The 19683-nt window shown below is 28.9% G+C and overlaps 1 protein-coding gene across 11 annotated transcripts in view; it reads left to right on the forward strand.

Moving 5' to 3' along the window:
* The first annotated feature begins 8145 nt into the window (after positions 1-8145).
* Positions 8146-19683, forward strand: part of LOC107437287 (tyrosine-protein phosphatase Lar) — a 503821-nt gene continuing 492283 nt past the window's right edge. For all 11 annotated transcript variants that reach the window (XM_071177243.2, XM_071177266.2, XM_071177251.2 and 8 more), the window contains exon 1: positions 8146-8282. The gene's annotated coding sequence lies outside the window, so the exon portion shown is untranslated. The remainder of the gene's footprint in view (positions 8283-19683) is intronic.

The raw sequence follows: 19683 nt of genomic DNA on the forward strand, positions 1-19683 counted from the left end.
TGGCTCTTAACAATAATACAAAGTCCCTTTTGAACTGAATTGACAAAATGTTTGCATTTTATACAACTTAAGTGTGTGCCAATACTAGAAAATATCAAATTAATCAAAGAATGGATGCTTTTTTAGTTGTTTTTTACATCACTGCGAAATACTGAGTTTTTGCATCAGTAATCTGGCATGGGTTAAAAAAGAATGTATAAATAATGAAATGTCATAAATATGTTCACGCTGGTTTAATTTCCATAAAAAATCAACTTTCTTTTTATAAGATAAAAATACAAATGTACACGTTATCTCAATCATCATAGCTAAGATCTTATTGGAAAAGACGATTATATTTCTTTTATTCACAAACAAAAACCGGAAATAAATATTGTTTTTCGAAAAACCAATACTGGAAAAACTCATTCAAAACTTGTCAAATGCACTTTAATCAGATACAAATGCATTTTAGCTGAAAACTTCAATATTCATACGCTTTAAAAGGTGTTTTATTTTCCGTTTCAACCCGGGAGTGAGAAGAAAAATATCGATCGAACGTTCGAACGGAAATTTTACTCGTCCTTTTACTAAAAATGATAATGACAGCAACTCTCTGCATTAACTGTCAACAACAAATGTTTACACTATAAAAATTTTTCACAAAAGTCATAACTGTCACATATTTTCTATTTACAGACCCTTTGCTGTCGCAATATTCAAGCGAAAAAGAGAAAGAAAATAAGAGATATCTCTTTTAATATTTCCGAAAAAAAAATATAAAAGGAATATCTCTGTTTCTTCTTTCTATCCCTACTTTCCAGGAGCAGAAAATCTCCCTGAAATATGATGGAATTATTTTTTAAAAACTTACCATAATTTTTGCCAGATAACTGTCGTGGGAGACCGAAGCATGCTTTAACAAAATCGTTTGGTTCTTAAGACTGATAGGTAAATTTTATCATCATTATTATTACGATATAATTTAAAGTATGGTTAGAACATTGGTGTTCTGAACAGAACCTTTATCACTTTTACCACTACGGATTTTTTTTAAGCTCTTTGAAAAAAAAAGATATAGTTTGCGTACTTTAAAAACCGACGGAAAGGATTAAACTTTAGATTATGGGTTATTTTTAAAAATTTCGGTATCTTTTGGAGATTTTGAAAAGAAGAAGAAGTTTGCCTTATGTTACATATTATTTTTAAAAATGGCTAAAAAAATTCAGACTTTACGATGTAAAAAACTCCGGATACAATCATGGTAAAAAGTATTAGCATGCAGAGTGCCGGTACTTTTTAACATTTTTAGCGGAATATGATATAGACAAAAAGTCCGATATACCGCAATTTTTACAGTAATAATTACCGTAAAATCACTAAATCATTCTAATTAAATAATTAAGAATATTTTATTAAGGGTATAATTTTTTACGGTAAAAGGGATTTTACGTATGATGCGTCCCAACGTGCCGTTATTTTTTCCGGAATTTTTGTCAGAGTACTAGACTTTTTAAAAGTTTTTAATGCAGCTTTATTTATTTATTTTAACTATTGTTTTACTTTTTTATTTGATACGTTTTTATCCGAAAACGATGAAAATTATCACAAGTGATAACATAATTCTAATTATTTCTACTTATTCTAAACCGAGATAATAGTCCACCCACTTAAAATCTTCATTCTGAAATCACAGCAAATTAACCGGCATCAGTCGGTCTATCAAATTAACTATAAAATTTATGATAAGGCACATTTTTACCTTTACGGTTTTGAAACCGTTCACAACTAATACGGTTAAGAAACCATGAATATGAAACTATATGGTTTTGTAACCATTTAAGACTATCATAGTTTCTAAACCAAAAACGGACATTGGAGTTCTATGGTTGATCCGCCATTTATGCTTGATTGATAGCTTCCTATTTTTTTAGTGCAGAGTCATTGATTGAAGAACATTCGAAACTCTTCCTGTATTGAAGAGATGAAAGAAATATTGTAGTATCGACATGGGATTCGAACACCTATCCAGTCGGCTATGGGATTGACCGATTAGCCCTCTCAGATATAGTATGTACCCAGCTGCATGGAACAAAATGAATTTATAAGGTGGGACTAGTTTGCCGGCAAAGAATTCTAGGTGTTTAATCACATTAGGACAAAACAATCAATGAAAGTTTATTCTCACATTCAACAGTTTGGATATCATCTATTTATGGTTATTTGATTATTTTGGTAGAATATGGTAAAAGAACAATTAAATAAATTGCTATTTAACCATTTTTTACCAAAAACTTTCTATCAGTGTATAACTGTAATATTGTTAATTGTAAGTAAATTAAAACTATAATATTAATACTATAATTTTTAATAATTGAAATTATAATTTTAATATTATAATTAAAAGTATATATACATTTTATTTTTGGTTTGGTTTTTCACATTTATTGTATTTTCCATTTCTTCATTAGTAACTTTGCTTTTTCTCTTTTTTAATATGTGTTTTGCTTTCTTCGATCACGGGGGGGGGGGGGGGGACGCTTACTCTTGTGTGCGCTCGTCGAAACATATCGACTTTTGCACATTTTTAATTCATTAAGTAAATGATGTGTTTACATTATCAAGTATATGGCATTAATATTATACTACACATTACGTATTAGTGTAAATAAGTGTAAAGTACTGTTGAAAAGCTTTCCTTTCAGACGTTTGTGTACAAATGCCTCCTAATAGAGCCGGATAGCCTGGTTGGTAGGGCACTGGACCCATGTCCAAGAGGTCACGGATTCAATCTAAGTCGGCCAAAGACTAGTTAAATCTGTCGAAGAGGGATGCACGTTAAATCTGTCGAGTCACAAAGTCCTCCATGTTTCCATAACAAATCATACCTCTGGGGTGCTGATCTAGGAGTTTCCGTGTCTTCTAGAATGTTTCAAAATTATAAGACTTCGGAGTTGAACATTACTGGTCGTAAACCTAAAATTATGTCGGCTGTTCAACGACGGTTATAAAAAAAATGCCTTCTAATAATATGCGTGATGAATAATTATTATTGTAGTGATTTATTTCGCAAAAATTATTTCTAATACGAAAAAATATACCTCATTTGATGTTGTCATGTTATTAAAAGTTCGTTTTTCTTTCTATTTTTTAATGCGGAAAGAAAACAATAAAGTAGAAAAAAATACTTTTAAAACAATGAAGCAAAACGAAAATAATTAAAAACAAATAAATCGTTTCTTTTGAAGTTTCTAATTCAGAGCGTATAATTAAATAGGAAAGAAATAACGCCTGACATAGAAGTTTATTATTGAGATTATTATAAAATAAAGAAGAATGTTAATGTATAACTTTGAAATTTTAACATTTCTGCAAAAATAAATTTTCAATTTATGTGAGAGGAAGTATAATACTTTAAGTCGAAAATTTCATTAAATTTTAATCTCCGCAAACAGTTAGAAGAGAAAAATAACGCATTATTAATGTTCTGGTGGGACTTTTTATAAAAAGTTAGCAATTTTCGCTCAACACTTCGCTCTATTTTTCTTTCAGCGCGCACAGCAAAAATATTCATTAAAAAATAATTATTTTCATAGCTTTACTTTGAAATTTATTTGTATGAAATAGTCAGAATTTTTTAACTTTTATGAAAGCATTTAAATCACGAAGATATTTACGTTTTGAGAGTAACTCATTTGAATTTTAAATTTCTGCACGAGGTTTGGTTGTAAAAATAAGGGGGAAATAAGAATACTTATTAAACTGTGTAAATATACAGCTATAATATTTTTCTGGAAATTTTGCACTTCAGGTAATTTAATGGGACCTCTTCATGCGTGTCAAAAAGTGAGAAAAAATATTAAAAATGAAATTTCTTTAAAACTTATACCAGGTGGGTATTAAAAAAAAGAAAAAAAGATTTTTTTTTAAAAAAATCTAATGAAATATTTTAAATATTGATCTCTGAAGTGGATTAATAAACAACAAGATTTTGTTTATCAGCTATTTTTATTGTTCAGTTTAGAAATGATTAAATTATGACCCGACATATATTAAAAATATGTCACATTTATATAATTATATAATGATTAACTTAGATTGTTAATAAGGAATTTCATAAACTTAGATATCAGTCTAACTAAGATACAGATATCATACAGAAACTACGATACAGTATCACACCCAGAATATCGACGCTATAATTGACAGATCTAATAAATGAGAAAAATTGTTTTCTACTATGAAATTTTGCGAGTAATAATACTGTATCTGAATTTTTCCCAGTTATTCCGAAAATCATTTAAAAAATTTGAAAAAACAATTTTAAAAAAACTGAAAGGTATTGAAATGTATGATTCGCAGCGTAATGTTTAGGAAACTAAATATTCTTATGTTAAATTACAGAATCAGTCACTGAGTTTGCCTAGAGTGATGATTAAAAAAAAAAAGAAACTATGAAAATACGGGTTTTTTTACAAGTCGACTATTCCAAAAAATTATTGACGCGATTCACTATTAATTTGAATCTCAGATTGCATCACATTATTGCTGAAAAAAAAGTGGCTATTCTGAAACCATGCACTTAAATTTTTCACAGTTAACAGCGCCATCTGTACCTGTTTGTCGTTTTAGTTATCTAGATAGAAGGAAAAATATGTTTCTCCCAATTAAAAAAAGGAAAACGTTTAAATGTTAATTAATGCATACTTTAATTGAAATAGACAAAATTGAAAATTAAAATAGATATGAATATTAAAGTGTGAAAAAGCGTATAGTTTTGAATAATAAATTAAGAAACAGATTTAGATAAAGGAATACGTTTTCGACGTTGACAATGCCATCTACTGACGAACTTTGTAACTAAATCTAAAATTTAGAGAGGATAATACTATTGTTTCTGAAGCAAAACACATCCTCTGTCATTCTTCAGATACTTTATATCATCAAACGTATTATCATTTTTCAAACATAGAACAACGCAATTAGATCATAAATTTTATACATTTTAAATATAGTTTTAATAAAATCAATTATTAGATTTTTATTAAATTTGTAAAGCTTCCGAAATTTTTAAAGAAACTGTATTATTTAACCAACTACATATGTTAGCATAGAAACTTAAGAGCTGATTAAATTATTTGCTAGTTCACGAGTTCACCAACTTGCGCACTACATGATTCCTTCATAAACGAATAAGCAAATTCACTTACTCTCAGGATCTCAGTTACATTGAATTATTTACTTTGTTCCTAATTATTTTCTAAGTGATCCGATTCAATCTTCCATGGATCAAAGTTTCATTAAAAAAAATCAGTCATTTTAATGTTTGTAACTGGAAAATGTGGTCCCGATAATTAGGCCTAGACGGTTGAAGTTAGGACGCCTTCATGTTGTTTTTACTTCCTGCGTGTTTCACAATGTATCAAATAAATATACCACTATAAAGTAATTTAAAAGAAGATAATTGATAAAATAATTTTTAATAATTATTTATTATTTTCTAATATTTCATTTATAATTCGAAAAGTTTTTAAATTCTGATTATTGTAAGAAGATTCTGATTATTGTAAATTCTGATTATTGTAGAAGATTAATGTAAGAAGAATGTAATTTTGAATGGCAAAATGTAAAATTTGTAGGAAATCAGTCGAATAGTTCTCTGGAAGTCACATTTAAACTACACGATTCTTTAAAAGTTTGATATCTCAGGGACTATCGGACCGATTGCACTCAAATTTTGTATATAGCCATCAAATTCACTTTCTTGAAAATGATGTGAAACATTGTTTACCTTAAAATGAAATTATTTTTTTACTGTAATCAAATTATTAAAAAAATATTAAATTCTAATTAAAAACAACATTAAATAGTAATAAAAAATTATTTTTCGCATGGAATTATCTTCGGATAAACGATTTTTATAATTATGTGGGAAACGTTTTTGTTTAGCTTTATAAATCCTTGAAATATGGCGAAGTGCGCAAAAAGTAAAACTAACATTAAGCGGTACAAGCTTTCTACTGTTCTCCTTACCAAACTATTAGAACTATTATTTAGATTGTAGCTACCACTCCCTTATTTTGAGGGTTAAAAGTCCGAACCCGTGTAAAGAAAAAGTATGTTTATTCATAGAAATTACGTTTTTTTTTCCTTTCCCTTTTTTTTTAAAATTTTGCAACTAAAATATCGTTAGCTTTAGAGCTAATTAATTGACATATTTGAGGCCAGGCTTTCGAATCATGGAGATTTGAGTCTCGAAAATCCGAATTTCGTACGCGAAAATCCGAATTTTTAGATCAGAAATTATTTAGGTTTCTCCTTTTTTTTCCTTTCTTTTTTTTTTTAAATTTTCGCACTGTATACCTAAAACTATAGAGCACGATATGTTTCGAACATGGAGCTCGCGAAGATTTACATCAATCAGATTCGGGAAGTTATTCTGGGGAATATATTTTTTATTTTTGTTTTCTGTTGCAAGAGATTTTTTTTTACAAATTTCAAGTATTTTAACGTCATTGATTTCAAATCTACAAACGGTTTTTCTTTCCTAGCTATTTTTTTTCTTTCCAAACGATATTTTTAGTCAATTTTTGTCGAATTGTTAAAAACGGTAGAACAGATTAAAAACGTTAGATATAACAGAGGGTGGTACGATTAAATGGGAGAAAAGGCAAATGACCCTGAATAAAATTGCATAAGAACCCATCTCGGGAAATGTCACCATATGCTGCTAGGGGCGCTTTCCTATTATGTAATTTTTTTTTCTGTTTATCAACCGGTCATAGTAGGGGAGTGCGTCTTGCCACATACGATAACAATTTCGGCCAGGGATTCGTATGCCATTTTAATCCTGAATGATGTGGTCTAACCATCCTAGCAGTTTATTGCAACATTGATGCGAACCATTGATGCATTGATAATGTTTTTAAACTTGTATTATACGACGAAAAATAAATTGAAAATGTCATTTTTTTTTTTAAAAAAATGTAGTTTTAAGAGCGAAACTAGTTTTAAATCCCCCACTGAAAAAAATAATTAAAAAAAATAGTGCATAAGTTACAAAAAAATAACGATTACAGTTAATTCGTTACATGTAGCGCGACAATTCCGACCACTGAAATAATCTAAATTTTCACGAATATTTTGCGTTAAAAAATACCGCATTGAAGTTGGTTTTGTAACAGTCTAGGCTTAACCTACATGTTCACGAATATTTTGTGTTGAAAAATATCGCTTTAAAGTTGGTTTTGTAACAGTTTAGGCTAACCTAAACTGTTACAAAATCAACATTAAACCGTTATTTTTCAACACAAAATATTCGCGAACATTTAGGTTAGGTTGTTTGGTTTAGGTTAGGTTAATGTTATACCAACACAGCAAAACTAATTTTGCTATGTTGGGACAACACAGCTCTAAAAATGTGTATAAAAAGCGGTCATTAGAAAACACATGACTTATTATGTGTGTGTTTGATTTCTTGTTGTGAATTCCTAAGCAATGAATTTCCTGTAGGATATAAATCCTGAAAAATTAATAATTCCTGAATGATGAACTATTATGTTTCTTAACAATGTATTTTATTAAACAAAAACTTATACAATGTTATAAATATACTGAAATAGAAATAATAATTCTTTTTCGTTCATTATAGGTTATAACGTCTTTCCTGATGACATATCGATTGTTTCTAACTCAAAGAAAAATGTAGGTATGTTTTTATTATGACTTAAGTTTTGATACTTCACTCCTAAATGTCTTCCTCGAAATTCAGTTTATTTCTCACTTTATGTTTAATTATTCTCTTATTTTTATTTATTTATTTAAATCTGAATGCACTGCATCCATTCCCAAATAAAAGGAAAATTGTAAATATACCTCATATTAAAAATTAAATTATAAATAACCGCACAAAAGCTTCGAAAATTCCATCTGCAGTTTTCCATTCTTATTTTCCGTTCCCAACTTTTTCAATTGCCTCTATCAATCCTTCCAACCTTTATATAGTTCTTATATTGCTCACTAGAGGGCAGCAGAAACATAATTTTTTCTCTTTCTTGTTCATCGCAAGTGAGGCAGTGGTTGCAGACGAAAAGCGCCAAGTCTCAGTTCCTTATTTCAAACAAATCTTCGAATGAAACGAAACTCGGTTTCGAAAATCGAAACAGTGCGAGTTGTGATTTATCGTGCGTGAATCAATTTACAAAGTTTTTGAATATTTACATTTATTAACTGTGCTTTAGTGTTCCATACCGATTGGATTAAACTACTGGGATATACTTGGCCGATTAAATGGGGAAATAAAGGTAAACAAAACTTGTTTTTTATTCTTGCGCAAGCAGATTTCGCCGATATCGGTTTGAGGAAAGCCCGTCTTCTGACCGCACTTTGATCGGCTCACGGAATTTCACCTCTACCGTCAACTCAAAGGCATGTGTGATTGAGAAACAATCGGTTATCATTTAAAAATAAGTTTACTTTTGTTTACTCCCATTTCTTTATTTCGTTAAATTGTTATTTTGTTTTGCATGCCAACTGAAAGGAAAAAAATGAATTATAAAATATAATTGATTATTGAAAAACTAATAAAGATTAATGTAATGTTTTTTTTTTAAACTAGCAAAGTAAAAGCCAATTTATAAAAATTGATCCGTACATTTCATTCAAAAATATAAATATTAGTATAATATTAAGTTAATATAATATAAGTTGGAATTTTTAGTTTTATTTTAAAAATTAAGATAAAATAATAGTTATATTTTCTGCAATAAAGGCATGCATTTTTTTTGAATATGCAGGGGTCTGTCCAGGCCGAATTTACTACCTTTTAGCGGTACCTTCACAAATTCAACTTTAGGAAAAACGGTAGTTTACAAATTCAATTTTGGGATAAACGGTAGTTTCACAAAATACTTTTTCTTAAAATTTTATTTTTGTATCCCTTAAGAAGCAATAAATCCATATTTTTGTGTTGATTTTTTTAATATAATTTTTAATTTTTCACAAATTATGTCTAAATTTTCACAAAATAGGTACTTCTCAGAAAAACCTAGACAGACCCCCTGATATGTGTGCATAACATATATACCTAACATATATACATGTGCATATATACATAACACATTTGCAAAAAGCAGCACAGTTTTATTTTTTACTAAACCGAATTTTTAAGATAAGTATTTGATATTAAATTTTAAGTTCAATTTTTTCAAAATATATCAAAATGTTTTGTAAATTTTTAAATTAATAACTTTTCAACTTTAAACTAAATATCAAATGGGGCAATGTCTTTTACTTATTTGTTTAATCGTTAGTTTTATTTGTGCCAAAACAGGATTTGAAAAAAAAAAAAAAATCCGGGTATTTCGGGTTTTCAATCACTTTTGTTAATAAAAAAAAATTATCTAATATATTTAAAGTTTCTTTAGATAAATTAGAATACATTAATTAATTAAAATACATTGATAAATAACATTAAACAAAATTAATTTGACAAAAGTAACTGCTGTATAATTTTGATGTAATAATAATGTGATTCCTAGTCTTTTTGCTAGATTTTTAACAATAAAATAGCTTGTATATATTATGCGTGGATTAGTTTTAATCCGTGTTCTAGTTTCAAGTAATAAATTGAATAAATAATCCTAGGAAACATAAATAAAAGAAATGTGGAAATAGTGCTGAAGCTCGTAAACTTTTATCAAAAAGAATTCGTTTGTCATTAAAAGTATTTTTTATCCATTTGAATTAAAAATAATACCATAAAATTATAAATATTTTTTAATGACGTATTTTAGTTGCAAATTTTCGAAAAACAATTTATTTACGTAGTATACTAATCTGATTTTATAAAAGACATAAGAACTACTATTTATTAGTACTTTTAATACAGAACTACTGTTTATTAAAATACACGCATATTCTCGTTTTTAAAGAATGAGATATTTGCTTTTATAAAACACGTTTATTATCACGAGTGATTTTTTTTTAAATATTTTGTTTTAAGGAAAGCTGATTAAATATCATAAATCGGTTTTTATGAGTGACGTAAAAACGATTAGATGTAAGGAATTAATGTGAAAACGAAAGTTCAATTTTTTACTGTAATTTTCTGCAAAACTGAAGTATGTAACATCAGTAAACATACTTTGAATTTTAAAATAAAATTTTATCGCACGTATCATGTTTCATAAAAAAAAAATTTAATTTTAGGAAATTTTAAAAAATTGCAAATTTTTTTGGAAAAAAGTATTTGTATGAAATACTTAACGCAATATAATAGTAAACCAAATTTTCAAATATTTCGGCAGAGTTTTTTTGCGTCATGATATCCGTGTAGGCAACAAGATATATCTGTCCCTTCTGTTATATTGTGGAATTTTGTAAAACACCTATCAGGAAACTATACTAATAAACGATTTGTTGTATAATTGCTTCCTCTGTATATGTGTAATTTAATGTCAAACGTTTTAAGCATACGCATAGCATAGTAATAAACTAATTTCAATATAAGGATTTATTCTAACCAGAATTGTGTTTTTGCCGTCAAAAACTGGTTTTTGACAAGACAGTGGTAAAAACCGTGTTTTTACCGGTAAAAACCGTTAAAAACCTATTGTTTTCTATAATTTATGGCATATAGCGGACAATGTATTAGTTTCACTTAATTGCCTTTATAAATGAATGTTGTAAATGATTGCTATTGATTTTGCAACTATATACATGTATTCTTGTAGAAGGATATACATTCATACAGAAATATTGTAATATACTTATTGAAAATAGTGATACTTAACTTTTATCATTATAGCTTGATTTGCAAAGGATTAAAAATTTTGCACTTCTTAATTGTTAGAAATAAACAAACAAAACTTGGAACTATTAATAAATTCAAGAACTAAAAGGAAGGATTTAAAATTTGGCGTTTCTTAAATATTGGAAATAGGCTAAACAAAACTTTCAAAACTTGTAACTACTAACAAACTCTAAGTCAGGAATGACTTGACATTCTTCAGTAATGTAATATGCCAAACAAAATGATGCTTGGAAATGTTGAAAATTTTGTTTAGTATCCTAATATTTTACTTCAAATAGTATGATTTGATATAATCATGTTGGGAAAATGCAAAAATATGTTCTTAAATATCTTTCCACAACTTTTTTTCTAATTTTATTGCCCAAAAATGAATTAATTTTAATTCATAAGCAGTTAAACTCAATTTAAAATACAGCTTTTTCAAAACTATGGGTTTTTGACCGAGGGGTTTTTGACATGACGGTAAAAACCATGGTATAAACCGGTAAAAATCGTCATGTGTCAAAAACTTGCCAACCCTGATTCTAACAAATAAATGCTCAAATTATCAATATAACTAGCTAAAACTGTTCACTAATTGGCCGATCCTGTTCCACATAATTAGTTACGATAATAGTGTAAAAAGTCAAAAAGTTATCCTTTTGTAAGTAATAAGTCGGAGGCGTTGTTGATGTAAGTCTCACTCTGTCTCTTGTAAAAAATGTTTAAAAAAAAGAAAAAAAAAGAAAAGAAAACTTTGTTTTTACTTATGTTAAGCGATAGACAAAAGAAAGTAATTCATTTTTAAAAATTATTTCAAACTATTTACATAAGTTTGATGTCACAAGTTAAGACACATGAACACTGACTTGATGACTCGGATTCCCTAATTCAATCACCGGAATTAGTTCCCTGTTTGAAAAGTCACCCTTCACGAACTCTGTTTAAACACCGGTTCCACGATCCCGAACCATACAAATCATTAGTTTTATTTTGTTGCCACTTCTCCTTTAATCTTTGCATAAGTCTAATAAACACTGTTTGATTTTTTGTTGTTGTTTTAAATACTTGAGACGTTAATATTTGGCTTTGTAAAGTCGCTTTTGTCTCTTGCATCATTGAAATTTGCTTCCAATCTAATCTAATTGACATCAAGATTCATCATAGAAATCAGAATTAATCATATTGTTCAATCTGAAAATCTTTAACTGTTGGCAATACCGTCGATTTAAAATTTGAATTTTTTTTCTCCATATCATTTTGTTATAAAGTTGTTGAACTTAATAACGATTTCTTAAGCCGATCAAATAATCGGTTTATCGACTCTTATCGGTTATAGAGACCATGTGTTTACGATTGTTTTTTCGAATTGTCGTGAACACAAACATCGATCCCTATACCCGAAGTACGAATTTTAAGATAATAATGTGTTGGCAGAAAGTTCCAATACCTAACATTATATCGTGATAATTTTCCGATTTAACTAATTTATATTATTTTTTACTATCATCAATATTTTCATTATCCAAATAAAATTAGTCGTGATATTATAGAATTCGGTAATTTTAATCATTAATAATGATCGTGATATTATCGTATTCATTATTTGTTATTATAATTGATTGGGTTATCTTATTAGAACCCCAGCCCTACTACTTAGCAATTTATTTATCCACTGACTCATCTCATTTTGAAAACATTTCTTGGCAGATTTTAAAATGGAATTCTTGAACCCATGAGTTTAACTCTAACTTTATTATATAGATAATACAGCGCTAGTACTTAACAATTTACAAATAAAAGTTTTCTTACTTAGAAACTCAGATTTTTGTTTACATTTTAAGGAATGCTAGGGGCGCCCTCAGCTTGCCAACCTTGCAAAACGGCTCTCGCATTTCCTTTCTGATTGTTTTGCAATCAGAGTTCCAATTCGCCCGCTCCTTTGATACTTCTCTATTTTAAATTAGCTTTATATGAATGGTTGAACTCTTTTTAAAATGCAGTTCTTAAAATGAGCGACATTTATGTCTTGTGAAATCTTCAATTTATAAGTATTTCATTCAATTTGCTACTTAGAAATAACATTTAAAAAATTATGAATTTCTTGCAATTATGAAAATTGTAACCCATGCAATATGTTATGTCAGCGTTTAGAATCACAATAGTTTGAAAGTCTTTTATTCCAACAAAAACTAGTAAAATGTATTAATGGAAGAAAAATGGAAGAAATTTCTTTTTAAAAAAAGGGACAGCAGGCTGATATAATATATGCAGTAGTGTTTTATGTAAAAAAATATTTAATTATTTTTTTTTACTTCAATTGCCGGATAGGCTGCCCAAGTGGCAGAATCATGGCGACATTGTCTCAGAACTTTACAGAGTTTTTGATTTTTCGTTTGGGAAGAAAAAAATATTGGTTTACTGTTCCGCAGAAATTTACACGTAAAATTGGAATCGCACCTATAAATAATCACTTTTAAAAGCACTCAATTTATGCCGATATCATTAATCCATTTTGATTGTATTTTCGGCAGTTATTAAGATTGATTTTCACTTGGCGTTTAGATTTCCCGATATATTTCCAGGGGTCTGTTTAGAAGAAATTTGGGTCCGTTAACGGACCCTTCACAAAATATCTTTTCATAAAAACGAACCCTTCACAAAATGATTTTTCTTTTAATCGGACCCTTCACAAATTTGTTTATCTTCATTATTGTTTTGTTAATCGAATGAACCCTTCCCAGGGCAGAAAGATGGATGTAAACGAATTAAGTTTTGTCTTCGGCAGACGCTTCTTCCATAATTCGTACGAAATGAATATTCTGCGTTCAGCAGTATAGGCTAAATACCAAATATTTGTATGTTGCATCTCTAATTTAGAAGCAGCAATTGCTGTTTATTTTTGAAAATTTAATTTTTTTAATTATAATTTTACAGTGCCGAGCATAATCTTGTGCCTATTTACGATTTAAAAACTCCTTGAAAAAGTTTTTTGCAATTACCGAACCCTATTTGCACGAATTCATAAAAGCGGACCCTGGTTGAAAGAATGTGAGTAAGTTTTTCACAATTTCACGAAAACTGGACATTTCACAAAATGTCTGGACAGAACCCTAATTTCAGGCGATATGGGAAATTTGAATTCGCATTTAGTCATTTACTTTTCAAGGCAATGATACTATCCATTTTTTTTAGAAGTTTTTGCTTTTGATTTCTACGTAGTTTCTAAAACCCGACGACAAACCCGACAATTTATTACAACAATCAAATCTTGAAACGAAACGTGCATTTGAGTAACCCCTTTCTGAAGAGTCCGATTCGCGAGATTTCGTCGTCGAGCTGTTTTTCGATAATTACTGCTTCAGATTTCATAATATTTAATTATTTTTGTAATGTGATGATAATTTGCGAAATGCGATAGAGGAAATAATTAGTGCCCCCCCCCCCCCCCCGGAGAAAAAAAAAACGAACTGCTTGAATATCGCCCATAATATTAGAATAAAAAAATATTACATGATCAATTTTAAAAATGTATATATTGTTTTTTTTTTTCTTCTTGTTTCTGTTAACTCAGCGTTTTTGTTACCTTAAATTAGTAATATACATTTTTGTTGTTATTGGAAGTATATTGCAGTAAAGATATTATTGCTAGAGAGTTTGGGCGCAGGAAGTCCGAAAAAATTCTACAACAGAACTGGCCGTTTATTTTGGGTTGTAGTTCAACTGTTGAGGACCCTAATCCAAACTGTTAACTTAATTTGTGCTTTGCTTAATCAGCTAATGATCAATCACCGATGATAAACGCTGAATCTCCAAACGCTAAACCTGGAACACTGAAAACAAAACGGAACTTTTAACTAAAACAAGTAAATCTGCAACAAACTAGATAATGTTACAGTATTTTTTTACCAACTTTTTTCTCTCTTTACCTAGATTAGTGGAATAAGTATTGAAAGTGCTAAGAGAGTTGGAGAAAATATGAATGATATAGATTTTTTAGGCGATGAACTACTTTATTTGTATTTGTCTTTTAAACAGTTCCTTGGCGATTGTCCAATCTATCCATTTAGATAATTGCATAAAGTTTATTCTCTCTGATATAGAACTTTTTTTTCTCTTCTCTTTACTCTTTTGTAATGAAAACTATTGATTTTTGACTATAATTATGCAAACATTGGTCAAATTCTCAGGCTAAGGCTTTGATTGTGTCATGCAAGTGTTCTGAATTGGACATTGTGTTATTTTTTAAAATGTCACGGAGTCATATAATTCTTTTTATTCGACTTTCTAAGAATGCGATTTGAATGTGTCATAGATAGATATCATTATCTAAACGCGATGATATAAATATTTTTTGAATGAATTAATTTTTAATAAAAAAATACTCCATTTTTTTAAAAAGAAAACAAATTCCTCTAAAAACTTCGTAGAAATCGTAAAATGAATTTATTAATAGGCATTGCGCAAGTAGTGGAGATTTAGTACAAATCTAAACTTCAAGCTCTGCACAGTAAATATTTTTTTAACTAACTTATTATTATTTCTGGTGACGGGAATTGGCATAAATTATTACAGATGTATTCTATTTTTCTAAACTCACCTTATTAAAATATTCTTTTTTCCAATCAAAAGAGCCAAGTATGAGATTCCGTCATTGAATAAATATATTTCTAAAATAATCTGAAACCACTTGTTTATTTTGCTAAAAGTTGCGCTTTTTGAACTTATTTCTATAAAAGTAAACAATTTAGTTTATTTTGCTAATAGTTGCGCTTTTTAAACTTATTTCTGTAAAAGTAAATAATTTAATATCAACCGTAATTTAAATTTTAAAAAAAATTTATGTATTAAAAAGAAAATTTAATGTAGAAAACATACTTATTCTTTTAGGAGCCCGCAAAAAAACGACACATTATTATAAAAAAAACGCCAATGATGCATAATTAATTTGGGTAATTGGTACTACTGAAATTGTGTAAATAGATGCTGTTATATGTGGTACCAAGTATACAAATATAGGCATATAAGTACTGAATTAATACTTTTAAACGTACCTCTTTGAGGGTAAGTACCGGAGAAAATTGTTTGATTGTGGTAAATTTTGAATATAACTGGTAGCACTAGCGTCATGCCAAATGACAGTCAATGCAGATTATCTTCGTCGTTGTAACGAAATTTTTAAAATGTATTTTACTTAATCTAATAACGCAAAGTCACTGAAAGTACAACAAAAAATAATGAAGAAAAAAATAATTTGGAGTTATTTTTTTTTACCCTGTACTAGGGGTGTACAACCTATGGCCCGCAAGCGATATTATCGTGTTCAATGATTACCATTATTATAATACTCATGACATTATTGTATTAAGCAATTATCGTTGTTGATAATCATCACGAATTTATGGCTGTTAATAATGTTCATAATTATACAAATACCGTTATTGTATATTCCTATCCTGAAAATACTTGTTAAACTACCGTTATCGTAATATTTGAATAATATTGTTGATTTCTTCACGCATTGGCACCTCGCACAAAGCTGTCAGATTTATTATTGGTTTTAACTTCCGTATCTCTTTATGTACGACGACATAAAAAAACGCTAGTTCCTACTAATTTTCAGTAGCAAAAAGGAAAAGAAAAAAAGTTTCTAATAGAAATGTTGCGTGGGCACATTTAAACCTTGTCAAATCAAGGATTAAATCTTTCTATCTATTCAAAACTTCGCTACGGTCGCTAATCGCTTACTTTAAAGAAAAAAAAAGATTTAAAAAAAAAAAAACATGTTTGAAGTTTGGAAAAAAAATTTCTATAATCTGTAAAAAGAGGGAAAACAAGTCGGAAGCGTTAGTTGTAAGAAAGTGTTCTGTGACTTAAGTTCAAGAGTTCAAAATATTAACATTTTTCATCAAATTGGGTCGCTTCCAAAAAGTGGACGAACGATTTTTTCCACATTTTTTTTTTAGTTCGTGTTAGAAAAAAAAAAATAATTATCGGTGGTTTATCTAACCAGGATGCTCTGGTCCCTGCTCGCTCCGCTTGTCGCCACCCGTAATTGCTTATGATTCATCACTGTCTTTTCCCCCTCTCACATCAATATTTTCCTCAAAACACAGAATATTTTGATTTCAAAATATACATTGTAGTTTTATTTAGGGGCCTTTCAAAAAGTACGTACACAAAAATGGAGAAATCTCAGCTCACTCTCCCCCTTCGTACATTACCGTACATAAGGTCTTACTCTCCCCCCTTAGAGTACGTACATTTTATTAGTCTACCCCCCTTTTTCATAAAAATTGAAATAATTATGTTTTAAATAAAATTAAATATTTATTTAAGGAGTGTGTAGGAAAAAGTAAAATTTAAATTGGGTGTACGCTTATAATGTACGTACTTTGTATAATACCTCTCCCCCCTCCCCATCGTACAAAACCGTACAAAATAGCAAATCCCCTCCCCCCTTCGGGATGATGTACGTACTTTTTGAACGGTCCCTAAGATCATTTTATTTACACGTTAATCACAACGAAATAAAGGGCTACCCCTGGATTTGAAAAATAATTTTCTAAATTTTTGAATAATACTCTGCAATTTTTTTTTACTTCCAAGAACACAGAATGTGTAAATTCAATAAAAAGAAATAAATTGTTGAAAAATAATTATACTCTTATACTTACTTGTTAGTGAAACTTCATGTAACAATTCAAATAAGGAACGGTTCTTATCGCTCTTATAGTTTTCTTCTTTTTATTAAAGTGTACAGTAAATGTTAAGATTTGTATTTGGCAACATGTAATCTCTCTATCTTCTGCTAATTATTTTTGATTGACATCTACTCGTGTGCGAGTTTATAAAAGAAAAAAAATAAGTAAATATCTCATGAGGAAAAAATATTTTACAATAAATAATAAATCAATATTTAAAGTAAAATAACTAATACAAAACCACGAAAAAAAATTCAATTTAGAATAACCTTCGAACAAATTGGAATTTTATAAACAAAATTTGCACAAAGTTCACAAATAAAAAGAGCACTTTCAATACGTCAAATTTTAACTCAATAGTTGCATTTCAGCGGGTTACAACAAGTTTAACAAACCAAACAAGTTTAACAGTTAATAAATTCTCGAACTGACTGTCGAATCTTAAGTTTTTTATTCCCCTGTATTTCCTGTACTCTTCTCGATACATCTGCGTCTCGTAGATTTTGTGCAGCAAATCAAAGTGTAGCGTAAAGCAAAAAATAAAGCAATAGAAAGTTCGAAAAAAATCCTTAAAATTATACAACTTTGGAACAAATTAGAACTTTTCTAGAAAAAAAAAACACTGTCAGGGATATAATATTTATAATACGAAACTCTGCTTTTAGCTCTATCTCATTTCTTTTAGTTACGAAACGTTGCATTAATCTTCACAAACATGTGATTTCTTCTATCAAGTGTCTGTCCAGACATTTTGTAAAAGGTCCGTTTTTCGTGAAATTGTGAAAAAGTTACTCACATTCTTTCAACCAGGGTCCACTTTTATGAATTTGTCCAAATAGGGTCTGTTATTGAAAAAAAAAATTTCAAGGAGTTTTTAAATTGTAAAGACATACAAGTTTATGCTCAACACTGTAAAATCATAATTAAAAAAATTAAATTTAAAAAAAAAAAACAACAATTGCTGCTTCTAAATTAGAGATGCAACATACAAATATTTGGTATTTAGCCTATACTGCTGAACGCAGAATATTAATTTTGGACGAATAATGGAAGAATCGTCTGCCGAAGACAAAACTTAATTCGTTTACATCCATCTTTCTTGTTTTCTGCCCTGAAAAGGGTTTATTCGATTAACAAAATAATAATGAAGACAAACAAATTTGGGAAGGGTCCGATTAAAAGAAAAATCATTTTGTGAAGGGTCCGTTTTTAAGTTAAAATATTTTGTGAAGGGTCCGTTTTTATGAAAAGATATTTCGTGAAGGATCCGTTAACGGACCCAAATTTCTTCTAAACAGACCCCTGTACCAGATGTAACGTTCTTGCAATCTGCAATAAGTTAAAATGGGATATTTTTGTCCATTTTGGACATATATTCCCTACATGGGACATATGTCTCGTAAAGCTCGAAGGGGTTGAAGTGGTGTAACAGATTGTTTTTTTTTTTTCTTCGCTAATTTAGAATGCGTGAAGTAGTGATGGAAATTTTCAGCATAGTTAACCGGACTTGAAAAGTCTGATTCGCTATGAGAAATCCATACGAATTTAAATAATGTCAAGATAGCACTTTCTTCAAGTTCTGTATAAGATTTTCACTCTGAAGACTAAATTGTTGTGACTGACTTCTATTTAAATGTGTCTCTGGTTCAAAAATTAATTCAATTTCGAGAAATTTGAAGCTAACATTTCGTTAGAAGAGATTAAAAAAAAAACATAATTCTGGAATTAAAAATCAAAATATATGGTATTTGATCCATTCATTTCGTAATTTTTCGGTTCATATTCAGGAGTCTGTCCGGGCCAAATTTACTACCGTTTAGCGGTACCTTCACAAATTCAACTTTTAGAAAAATGGTAGTTTCACAAAATACTTTTTCTAAAAATTTAATTTTTGTATCCCGTAAGAAACGATAAATTCGTTCTTTTACAATATTTTTGTGTTGATTATTTAAAATATAATTTTTAGTTTTCACAAACTATGTCTAAATTTTTACAAAAAAAAGTTCCTCTCAGAAAAACCTAGACAGACCCCTGATATTGTAATAATTTATCGGAAAATTTGTTTTTTAAAATTATAGTTCTTATAACCATTTTAGAAAAAAATACAAAACCTAAAAATAAATTTAACTCAATAAATTTTTTTTATGCTATACTCTAAGGTATGATTAAATTACCACATTTTATCGCATATTATCAAACCATATTTTA

Source organism: Parasteatoda tepidariorum, chromosome 3 (genome assembly GCF_982258835.1).
Source record: "Parasteatoda tepidariorum strain Cologne lab strain chromosome 3, Ptep-v5.0, whole genome shotgun sequence".
Lineage (NCBI taxonomy): Eukaryota > Metazoa > Arthropoda > Arachnida > Araneae > Theridiidae > Parasteatoda > Parasteatoda tepidariorum.